The 13,001-nt window shown below is 41.2% G+C and overlaps 1 non-coding gene across 1 annotated transcript; it reads right to left on the reverse strand.

Moving 5' to 3' along the window:
* Positions 1 to 461: 461 nt before the first annotated feature.
* LOC125532218 lies at positions 462 to 568 on the reverse strand. Its single transcript, XR_007293859.1, has one exon. It is a non-coding gene; the product is annotated as a small nucleolar RNA R71 (small nucleolar RNA).
* Between the last annotated feature and the right edge of the window lie 12,433 nt (positions 569 to 13,001).

Here is a 13,001-nt window from a genome sequence, read left to right on the forward strand (position 1 = left end):
TCGCCCGCCGTTAGCCGCCTACCGGAGTGACGCTGGCGGACGTGCAACATTTTGCCGTCCCCCCTCTTTGCCGTCAGCCGTTGTAGGCAAAGGGCTCTTTGTCGTCCGCCATAAAAAGCCGACGGCAAAGGAACTGTTTGATCCCTGTCTTTGCTGTCCGCCATGGCAGACGGCAAAGTACTGGATTCCTGTAGTGTCTGATTAACATGGTACAACAGTCCAGATTTGGTGGGACAGCTTTAGAAGACCCTCATGAGCATATCAGGACTTTCTTGGAGTATTGTAACACCCTCAAGCAAAATGGAGTTTCACCGAGTGCTATCAGATTATCACTATTCCCATTTTCCTTAACAGATGGAGCAAGAGTATGGCTTCACTCATTGCCTGAACATCTGAAGGATACTTGGGAGACTTTACTGCAGACATTTCTTGAGAGATACTTTCCACCAACAAAAGTTGCTAAATACAGGGACAAGTTAACAAGGTTTACTCAATATGATGGAGAAAGTTTGTATGACGCATGGCAAAGATTCAACTCTTTAATCAGAATGTGTCCTCATCATGGTTTAGAAAGATGGCTGGTGTTACAAACCTTTTACAAAGGACTGTCCACTCAAACCAGAGCTTTTGTCGATTCTGCTACTGGAGGAGGAATCATGAACAAAACCCTTGATGAAGCATTTGCATTGATTGAAAGCATGGTGTCCCATCATTTCCAATGGTCAAGTGAAAGAGCAATAGCACCGCCACATTCTGGTGTGTATAATGTGTCTGCAAATGATAGCATGGCGGCTCAGATTGACATCTTGAACAAGAAGATGGATAGTATCATGTCAAATTGCATCGGTACCTCCGTAGCTTCAGTAAGTGTGCCTCAAATGTGTGATGTATGTGGCCAAGCAGGTCATCCTTCAACGGAATGTGCCTTCTATTCAGCAATTGGATCATCGGTTTCAGAAGTAAGTTATGCTCAAGGTCAAGGTCCATTCTCAAATAGCTATAATCCTTCTTGGAGGAACCATCCAAACTTGTCGTACAAGAACAATCAGTCATATGCAAGTGGATCGATAGTACAAGGAAATCGACCACCAAATCATCCAAGTCAATTTCAAGTGCCGAGGCAGAATGAACAACAAAATGTTCAGTCAAATGGAATGGAGGAAATCATGAAGATGTAGTTGGAATTAATGAACAAGATGGCAAATGAAGTTAATGGCTTAAAAGATTCTGTTAAGATGCTTGTGAGCAAAATGGATAGTATGGTGGGAGAAAATGAAGCAAGGCTGCCTGCTCAACCAATTCCAAACCCGAAAGCTCATTGTGGGGCGATATCTTCAGTTGATGCAGTGACTACAAGGAGTGGAGCCATGACAGGACCATTACTTCCTATTCCGAAGACATATCTGCCTCCTGCTATGAGGCCAAGTTCATCCGGAACTTCACCTTCAACATCATCAGAGAAAATAAAGGAGAAAGAAGTTGATAATCGAATTGAAACTGAAGTCGAATTTCCTGGTTTTCAAACAAGAGTTGAGCCTTTGCTAGAGGAAGCAATAACAACCAACAACATCCCCTTTCCTGAGAGGTTCAACAAACCCAAAGATGACAAGCAATTTGCCAATTTTTTGGAAACTATGAAAGGAGTTCAGATTACTATTCCTATTCTTGAAGCTGACTTGCATGTTCCGATGTATGGCAAATATTTCAAGGAATTATTAACAAAGAAAAGAAGCATGTCTGAGCCAAAAGTTGTAACTCTATCAAAGGAATGCAGTGCAATAATTCAGAATTCCATGCCTGAAAAATTGGATGATCCAGGAAGTTTTTGTGTACCATGTGTGATTGGAAACAAAACTTACAGTGCTCTATGTGACTTGGGCTCAAGTGTTAGTGTGTTACCACATTCAGTTAGCAAAAGGATGTTCTTGGGAGAATTAAATCCAACATCCATAACTCTTCAGTTAGCCGACAGAACATACATGAGACCTGTTGGAATTCTTGAGGATGTTCCAATCAAAGTTGGGAAGTTTGCTTATCCGATTGACTTTGTAGTGCTAGATATGGAGGACAAGAGTGAGGCTGTGATTCTTGGAAGACCATTTTTGGCCACAGCTGGTGCACTTATTGATGTCCAACAAGCTAAATTGAGCTTGAGGTTCGGAAATGAAAAGGTGGAGTTTGACATGAAGTGAAGCATGCAACACATGTTCCGCAAGGAGAAGAACACTGCTACAGAATTGATACATTACAGAAATGTGTGGAAGAAGGTTATGAAGAGAGGTATGGAAGAAATTGTGGTGAAGTGGTTGAGGAGGATAATAGTGAAATTAGATATGAGGAAATCAGACCTGTGAGCATGTTGAAAGGAGTGCAAGGTCATTAGAGAAGATGCAACCAAGACAAATAGAAATGAAACAACTTTCCAGAAAGTTTGAAGTATGTATTCTTGGACAATGAAAACCAGTGGCCAATTATCGTAAACAGTGAGTTGACGGAAATGCAAATAAAAGGGCTTCAAGCAGTTTTCCAAAAGTACAAAGATGTTATTGGATATTCGATTGATGATATGAAAGGGATAAATCCTGCTGTCTGCTCTCACAGGATTTACTTGAAAGAAAGTAGTGTGCCAATTAGAGAAAGACAAAGAAGGTTAAATCCCCATCTACAAGAGCTTGTCAAAAAGGATATTCTTAAATTGCTCTCTGCTGATATCATATACCCAATTTCAGACAGCGAGTGGGTGAGCCCCATTCATATGGTGCCCAAAAAAGGAGGAATAACTGTCATTGAAAACGAACAAGGGCAAACGATTCCTAGTAGGACTGTCATAGGGTGGAGAATGGTCAATGATTTCAGAAAATTAAATGAAGTAACAAGGAAGGACCATTTTCCTTTACCTTTTATTGACCAAATGCTAGAAAGGCTTGCTGGGCATGAATATTTCTGTTGCTTAGATGGGTATTTAGGATTCTTGCAAATCCCAATTCACCCGGATGATCAAGATAAAACAACTTTCACTTGCCCATACGGAACATTTGCTTACAAAAGACTAGCTTATGGACTTTGTAATGCACCCCCAACATTTCAAAGATTTGTACTCTCTATATTCTCTTATATGATAGGAATCAAAGTGGAGGTGTTCATAGATGTATTATAGTTGTTGGAAAAAGTTATGAAGATTGCTTGAATAATCTGGCAGCAGTTCTTCAGAGGTGTTCAGAACACAATCTAGTCCTAAACTGGGAGAAGTGTCAGTTTCTTGTAAGGGAAGGAATTATTTTGGGACATTTGGGGTCTAAAAGAGGAATTGAGGTTGATCCAGCAAAAGTTGAAGTAATATCAAAACTCCCACCACCTGTAAATGTGAAGGGAGTGAGGAGCTTTTTGGGACATGCTGGGTTCTATAGAAGATTCATAAAGGATTTCTCCAAGATAGTCAAACCCCTCACTAATATCCTAAACAATGATGTTAAGTTCAACTTTGATGCAGAATGTGAAAAATCCTTCAACTTGCTCAAAGAAGCATTAGTCACAGCTCCAGTAGTGCAACCCCCTGACTGGGAATTACCATTTGAGATAATGTGTGATGCAAGTGACTTTGTTGTAGTTGCGGTACTTGGACAAAGAAAAGGAAAAGATTTGCATGTAATATACTATGCTAGCAAAACACTTGATGATGCTCAAGCTAATTACACAACCACCGAAAAGGAGTTTTTGGCAGTAGTGTATGCTTTCGACAAATTCAGGCAATATCTTGTGGGATCTCATTGTGTAGTTTATACAGACCACGCTGCAATAAGATATCTACTCAGCAAGAAAGAAGCCAAGCCAAGGTTAATTAGATGGATACTCTTGCTTCAAGAATTTGATATGGAAATCAAGGACAAGAAAGGAGCTGAAAATGTTGTGGCAGATCACTTGTCGAGATTGCAAAACAATGCATTAGACTCCTTGCCAATCAATGATGTTTCACCAGGGATCAATCTTATGCAAGTGACTAGTATACAAAACTATACACCATGGTACGCAGATATAGTTAATTATCTGGTCTGTAACAAAGTTCCTACAGATTTTGGGTATCAAAAGAAGAAAAAATTCCTATCAGATATGAAGCACTTCTTTTGGGATGAACCTTACTTATTCAAGCATTGTGCTGATGGTATTGTTCGAAGATGCTTGCCGGAAGGTGAAACTAAAAGTGTGATCTATCATTGCCATTAATCCCCTTATGGAGGTCATGCAAGTACTCGAAAGACTCAAGCAAAAATTTTGCAAGCAGGATTTTATTGGCCAACTTTATTCAAGGATGTACATTCCTATATTGAAGCTTGTGATCCTTGTCAGAGAACTGGAAAGATTTCAAAAAGGCAAGAGATGCCTCAAAAAGGAATTCTTGAAGTAGAGCTCTTTGATGTATGGGGAATTGATTATGTTGGACCCTTGCCATCATCAAAAGGGTACAAATACATATTGGTGGCAGTGGACTATGTGTCAAAATGGGTTGAGGCTGTACCAACCGTCAACGCTGATTCCAAGTCAGTTTGCAATTTATTTAAGCAAGTGATCTTTCCAAGATTTGGTGTGCCATGGATTGTTATCAGTGATGGAGGAACGCATTTCAACAACTCCCAACTAGAATCTCTCTTAGCAAAATATGGAGTTCATAATCACAGAATTACAACTCCATATCACCCACAAGCAAATGGACAGGTGGAGCTCTCTAATAGAGAAATAAAGGCTACCCTCGAGAAGGTAGTATCAAAGTCAAGGTCTGATTGGGTACTGAAATTACCAGACACACTTTGGGCATATAGGACAGCTTATAAAACACCAATTGGAATGTCACCATTTAGGTTAATATATGGAAAAGCATTTCATCTACCCGTTTAACTTGAACACAAAGCTCAATGGGCAATAAGGAAACTCAATATGGACCTTGATACAGCAGGAAAACATAGAAAACTTCAACTCTGTGAAATGGAAGAACTGAGAGCTGACTCTTACGAGAGTGCAAGAATTTACAAAGAAAAGACCAAGATCTGGCATGATAAGCATATATTGAGGAAAGAATTTCATCTTGGACAGTTGGTATTGGTCTACGATACGAGGTTTCATTTATTTCCTGGTAAATTCAAGTCAAGATGGTATGGCCCTTGCAAGGTGAAGAAGATTCTGAAAAGTGGTGTTATCCAAGTGCAAAGTACTTATAGAGTTCTCTTCCTTGTAAACGGTCAAAGACTGAAGCCTTATATCCCTGGAGACACACCTCTGATTTCTGAAGATGAGAATGCAAGCAAAGATCAAGACCTGGAGAAGGAAATTCAAGAAGGCGAGGGAAGCCAAGGGGTGATGTCAATCCCAGCAGGACCCTGACCCCCACTGAAGAGACATGGTCGAGCTAAAGACCTAAAACAAGCGCTTTTCAGGAGGCAACCTGAATCTTTAATAAGTTATTTTTCTATTTAGTTTTCATAGAAAAGTTTTTATGTGTTTATTTCTTTCTTTTTCAGCGAATAAAGGCAAGGGGAGCACAAACAGGGAACACAAACAGAGAAGAGTGGAGAGAAGAAACTAGGGGAGAAGATTTACCAGGTGATTCTGTTCCACTTGAAGAAACCTTTAGAAAATTCAGTATGAGGACTGGTATTTATTTGCATTGAAAATCTTTCTTTTTCTGCATTGTGACACGTTACTCATCACTGCAAAGTAGGATTCACCTCAAGAAGATTGTTGATTCTCTTAATACTAAAACTATGCAGATGTATTCTTCTTATGGTAAATTGTGATAATGAATACTTTATACCTCCGTGTAAATGTTCAATGGGAATGCCTTGAGTCTAAGTGAAACTTACTGATGAATTGATGTGATGTGTCTAACTGTCCCAAGTTAAGCTAAGTAGCTGGTGGCACTTAAGTAGTAACTATGATCTCTGGATCTGTAGTCTGTGAAAAACAGTGCCATTAGATATGGATTTCTCTTTCAATTACTCCTGTTTTACTTTAGCTAAGTAATTTTAGTATAAATAAATAAAATATTTGTAATAATTTAAGTCCGATCGACCTACAGTAGTAGGTCATGTTCCCTGGATCGGTGGCTTGTGAAATCTGGTAGATTGGGCTATAAAACTTTTATAACAAAAAAATGCTACAATTGTCGAACCAGGTGTATACCATATTCTCTAGATCGGTGGTATGTTCCTTTGGGGAGCCAATGACAAAAAAAATTCTAATAATTGGTCGAGCCAGGTGTATACCATGTTCTCGGGATCGATGGTATGTTCCTTTGGTGAGATTGATATAATATCATCACTTGTGCCTTAAATTCAATAAGTAACTTGTCTTATAAATTGATTTTGGGGTCCCAGCTTATCTTAGGACTGAAGACACAGCCAGCTCTTGATTATTCGGATTCACTTTCACTCAAGGTCGTTCAAAGACGAGATATCTGTCGGATCCATCTTATCAACGATTTCGGGGTTGATGCGGAGATTATTTTGGCGATCTGGGAGACCGCCTTGGGCTTAATGGCCGGGCGGGCGCTGATAGCACATTCATTCATATTGTATTTCAAGCCTTTTTGCATAACAAATCAAACCTTGGACCACAGTTTTTACTTATAAAGTATTCATTCTTATTGAAATATTCTTATTATGATATTTTTACAACACTTATTCATATCTTGCAGGACTGGTGCGTTTAGGCACCTAAACCTCATCGAAAGTGTTTATAACCTTCAAGCTGGGGATCATCTTGTGCGAAAAGTTAGAAATAGAAGGGGCGAGCTGAAAAGAACCTACGCACCTAGTCAGACAAAGAAGAGCAGATGTCTGCTTGGGCGCATGAGAAGGGGCTGGTCTGGCGCGACCAGCGAGAGGCATATCTGATCCCACGCGCGAGGCCACGAGAAAGAAGAGGAGTTGAGGGCGTCGAAGGAAAGAAAAGGATCAGATCGACTGCCTTTTTCTCCCCAACTCCTCGCTGCCTTCCATGACTCACCTACCACCAGATCGAATCAGGCAAGAAAAGGGGGTCGAGGGAAGGAAGAAGAAGAGGAGATCGGAGGCCGTTCCACCTTGCTGTTGCCCCTGATCACCGACCTGCTGCTCTCCAACTCCTCGCTACCTTCCACCACTCAACCACCACTAGATCGAAGCAGGGGATTGAGGGGAACGAGCAGAAGAACCAGATCGAAGGAGAGAAAGGGAGAAGAGGGCGCCGGGAGATTGGTGGAGACGCCCGATCCACCGCTTCTCTCCAACGACGACGCCAACCTGCTGCACTTCCTCGTCTTCAACCTCAAGAAACGGAGTTGTGGATCCTCTCCAATGACCCCTTGCTGATCCTCTCCAACTTGGCTTCGCTGATCGTCTTTGTCCCTGCTGCTCTCCTTCGCCCACAACATCTACAGCCCAGGAGACAACTCTGAATCTCTTTTCTCTTACTGTAGTTTTCTGAATTTTTGCTCTGAATATTCTGCAGCTTGTAATCTGAATCTCAGTTAACTGTTGATGTGTCCGTGAGAAAACTAGTTGGTTCAACTTGTAATATTGTTCTGCTGCCTGTGATGTTTGAGATAGTTCCATCATCTACTCTATGCTACTGATAATATGTTCAGTTCGTACTTGTCATGTGTTAGTTAGTATTCTGCTACTGTATGTGTGAGATCCCTTATGTGTTTGTTCTTGCTGAATTGTTGTTGCACTTGCTGGATATTAAGTTAGTTGTTATACTCCTGTGAGCTGTTGTCTCTTTTATTAGTTGCTTGAGTTGTGTGTGATGTCTGAACCATTTACCTTTGCTGCATATTATTTTTGTTTTACCTTGCTCTAGTAATTGCTTGTTGTCACTACTGTTTGATTCATCTGTCCAGTTGTTCTGAATGTTTCGAGTGTCTGCTTCAAAGTTCTAAATCCCTGTGGAGAACACGATGTCCGTTGTTTGGGCATAAAAACCCTGCTATATTACAAACGATCAGGCGCCTATAGTGAAACTGCCGAGCTGGAGGATTTGCCCAGGAGCTAGGGCCCTTCCAGAGGTGATTTTGTCGTTGACGACAAGGCGAGCCATCGATCCTTCTATCGACAACACAGAGGAACTCTCAATGAAAGCACCAATGTCAGTGTCAAAACCGGCCGATCTCGGGTAGGGGGTCCCGAACTGTGCGTCTGTGGATCGAAGGTAACAGGAGGCAGGGGACATGATGTTTACCCAGGTTTGGGCCCTCGTAATGGAGGTAATACCCTACTTCCTGCTTGATTGACTTTGATTAGTATAGGGGTTACAAGAGTTGATCTACCTCGAGATTGTAATGGCTAAACCCTAGATGTCTAACCTGTATGATTGTGATCACCTCTATGGACTAAACCCTCCGGTTTATATAGACAGCGGAGGGGGCCAGGGTTGTATAAATCGGTTGACAGAGAAAGGAAACTATGCGACTAGCCACCAAGCTTGCCATCCACGCCAAGGAGAGTCCCATCCGGACACATGGAAAAGCCTTCATCTTGTACCTTCATGGCCCATTAGTCTAGCCCATGTCACATAGCCCGACCATTGGAGGACCCCTTAATCCAGGACTCCCTCATTGGGTTCAACACTCTTACTTATCGAAAGGACTACAATGGATCCCCTATACTTGTGGGTCATCAAGTATCAATAAAGCTTTCCTCTTTATGTCTTTTTCAATGAGTTCATCTTGTGACCCAATCGTCTTGTGTGAGTAATTCGGCAAGGCAATGGGTCGAGGCATAGCCTTGCAACTCGATGTATTTGTACAAGGGATCAATGGAATGATTTTGATTAATTAACATTATGTATGTGTCTGATTGCAATGGAGTTGTCTCATGTCTCTTTGTTGTTCTACGGCCCTAGAGGTACCCAGGATCCCGGAGATCGATCAAAGAGGAGGTAAAGAGTGAGGAGAACACGAAATGCTAACCCGAACAACAGTGACGGAAGGGGTTAGCAAGGTAGCGGAAAGCCAATCCTTGGTGACTAATGAGGTGTAGTCATTAAATGTCCAGTGTTTTTTCCGAATCTTTATGATTAATGGTCGAGGTAACCCCGCGAGACGGTAAGGGAGTGCGGTTGGACAACTAACTCTTGATGCAAGTTACGCACTAGTCAAGACGTAATTTGAACGCATCGATCTCCCACATCATCGCGTCACAAGGACATCTTAACGGTCATGATGATACCGAGCGCAAATATATGGTTGTAAGAACAATATCTCATACACATGCATGTGTCTTATACTAGTGTTTAAACCCCTAAGATTGTTAAAGTTCCGGTTAAAACTGGAATTTAATTTGTTAACAAAGACTTGACAAACCCTTTGTCGTAGTGCACATCCTCTCGTTGGTTCGATAAATCAGGGTCACTCCTTACGAAAAAGGCAGGGAACCTTTGTGCTATCCAAACATGATCTTAAAGGGCATCAACCATCTTTTCTAGCATCGTTGCTAGGGAGGCATCATGTCACTAGTCACTACATTAGATTTTTGTTAAGATCATTATTTTTGTTTTTGTTTCAGTTTTTGTTCTTGTTTTCTAGTTGTGTTACCGAGAACTCCAAAAAACTATGGCTCAAAACTTTAGAGGTTTTGCTACTCCAAATGAGAATTTTATGTGCACACCAATTGCGCAACCTAATGTTGGCACTAAGCAATATAAAATTTAGCCCTACTTATAACAATGGTTTAACAAGACCAATTTAGAGGCTCTGCTTTAGAGGATGCCGGTATGCAACTATAAAAATTTTCCGAGTTGTGTAATATGACACACATTTCCTTTCTCCTTGAGAGGGAAAGAAAAAGAATGGCTTCTAGCTTTGCCTATGCTTCTAGCTTTGCCTATGGGAAGTATAACTTCATGGACTTCTTGCTATAATAGACTTATATGTAAGTTTTGTCCCTCTACAAAAATTATACAACTTTGTTCTCAAATCATAGGTTTTGGACAGAGCGTCTCTATTGCGTCGTTGGTACAATGCCTGGGGCGCACACACCTATACCATTCCTTCGTCCGTCGAAGCAGGAAGGTCAGCTTTATATGTGCTTATGTAGACCCTTGTCCCGTTGGTGCATGGATATTGCGCTTTCCTCGGCAGTGTCATCGAGGTCCTTCATCAAGTTGTTGTAGCTAGGCAATGTGATATGTCTCAAACGTATCTATAATATTTGATTGTTTCCTGCTATTATATTATCACTTTTATATATTTTTATAGCATACCATATTGGACTAACCTATTAATCTAGTGCCCAGTGCCCGTTCAAGTTTTCTGCATGTTTTTGGTTTCGCGAAAAATCTTTATCTAGGAATGCCAAAGTACAGTGCCAATTTAACACAAATTTTCGAGCAACTAAAGACTGAATAAGCTTTGAGAAGCAAGGAGAGGATACACAGGGGCCCCACATGGCTAGGTGGCGCTCCAGGCCCTAGGGCATGCCACCAAGGCATGTGGGGAACACCTGCACCGCCTTTCGACCATACCACCACCATAAAATCCTATAAATACCCAAACCCTTTGTTATATTTTTAGAAGAATTTTTTCGCCGCCGCAAGTTCCTATTTTGCGAATATCCAACTTGGGGGCATGTTCCGGAGTTCTGGCTATTGAGAATATGCCCTACAGGCAATAATATTGTATTATTATTATATTTCTGTTTTCATAATTAAGAGTGTATATTTCATGCTATAACTGCTGTGATTCTGGAATATGCGACTCAGTGGAAAACTCATATGCACGTGTTGAATGATAAACAGTAAAATACAGATTCCTAGTCTTGCCTCTGAGAGTGGCTCAAGTGATGATCATGTTTTCTGGATCTCAGGATATCATTAATTGTAAGGATAGTCCTGAAACAACATTAAGAGTATGACGTTAGAAGAACAATCATATTGAATCAACCCAATCTTGTTTGTTATACTTTCAATAATATCATCTGTAATCAATTGTTATAACATAGAGTGTTAGCATGTGTTTTAGTTCCTCATACCATGAGAGCATCATAGTACTTCCTACCGTACGGTGGACTTTGGGGTTGCTCAAACGTCATCAGTAACACGGTGATCATAACGATAACTTACGGTTCACCAGAAAGTTTGACAAGGGACTAGATAGCTCAAGAGTGGGATTTGCTCCTCCAACGATGGAGATATATTCTTAGGGACCTCTCGGTGTGACAGCATCCATCATCGTCTGGCCGAGACATAGATGACCACATCACGGGGATGCCAAAACACTTCAATGAGAAAGAAGAACAATACTGGCGACGAGATCAATGGTATAGTGAGCATGCGCATGACTCAGGAGGATAACATTGCACCCCGGATGTTGTAAAGTGTCATGAAGCAAAGGTAACATCACATGATAACCAAAGGTTCACTTGAGTGCCATTTGTGTAATCATTGGGATCAATATGGACATCCACGGTTCCGCTATTGGTCATTGAACGAAGGGGTTTCCTTCATGTCTATCATTTACCGAACCTACGGGGTCACAAGCTAAAGGTAATCACAATCTTCTTAGTGCTAGTAGGACAAGATTGTCGAGGATATATTTGTGAATTTTTTTTCATTAATATTCAGAATAGTTCCGAGAGGAACCGGAAGCGTTTCGGGGTCACCGGAAGGGTTTCAGAGTTTATCGGGCAATACCGGGCATTACCGATAATTAATATATAGGTGGGAAATGTTTTCGGTGATGTTAAGTTATATATAAAAGGGTCTAGTAATTATTAGAAGGCTTTTATATTAAATCAAATATCAACACGCCTTAAAAGGCCAAGAGGAGGAAGGCAACTTGGGCCACAAGGGCCCAAGTGGAGTTGGCACCCCCTTTCCTTGTGTGTGTGGGGGGGACTAGTGGGGGAGGAGTCCAACTCCTCCCCATTGGCCGGCACACCAAGGAGGGCCTTTCCCTCCTTGGTGGCAGCCCTCGTCTTCCCCTCTAACCTATGTTGTGCCCAATTGAACACACAAGTTTTGGAGCCTCCTCTAGTTCATATAGTTCTAGTCTAATTGGTCCTAGTTGACTAATTAAAGCTAGACCTAGTTCCTCTAATCCCCATAATTAGAAGCCTAGTATGGTTCTAATCTCCTCCCTCTAATTCTGCGACAACGATTAGCTCCAAACGGTGAAGCGCTGCGGGATTATGAAGACCGTACGCTTGCAACCAAGTAGAGACGGTTGCCACGGCAGCAAAATATTGGCCGTCACGACACTTCAATAGAAGATTGAAGACTCTCAAGGAGATTCCCCGCACCTAGGGCTATACCATATCATGCTTTTATGAATTGCCTGAGATGTTTATCCCTTTATTGTTTGCACCCTTTGATTGCGCAGTAGTCAATTATTAGGGTGATCTCTCACAGAAAATATCAAGTTAAAAGGTGCTCTTCCCAGTGTTGCAACCGTCTATAACATGTAACTTTTTGGAGTGGGTCATGTCCACATGAGCACAAATGGATTGAGACGTGTAAGGCAGGGATGGTCAAACCATGTATGCAGATAGCACTCGGTTGTCTTGAAGTTCTGGCAGAATCGTTTTGAGCTCGAAGCATGAATCATCTAAAGATGAACAAGAGTCATATTGAGATATGATCGGCAAAGATTGCCTACTGGTCGAAGTTCACGTCATCAGTGATGTCCACATCAATGGTTGTGAATCAGATCAGGGTCTCGAATCACTTAAAATCAATTATGAGAGATATTGATTTCAGTAGGAGCACAATTATGTATCAATTAAGTTTAATCACTAGTGCAAATTAATTATGAACAATGTCTATGTGTAGTTTGCATTATAGTTGTAGAATTATGGCTCACGGTTCCACTTTTGTTGCTGAAATTGAATGACTATTATTTAACTAGCTGAATATTTACGATTGGTAAACATAATGAGAGGATCGTCCTCTAAGAGTGCCAAGAATGATTTTTTCCTACTTCATACTTGCAATACTCTTTTGCTAATGCTATGGATGATGAGACTTACGTCTTCCGA

This window comes from Triticum urartu, unplaced genomic scaffold, assembly GCF_003073215.2.
Source record: "Triticum urartu cultivar G1812 unplaced genomic scaffold, Tu2.1 TuUngrouped_contig_9401, whole genome shotgun sequence".
NCBI lineage: Eukaryota > Viridiplantae > Streptophyta > Magnoliopsida > Poales > Poaceae > Triticum > Triticum urartu.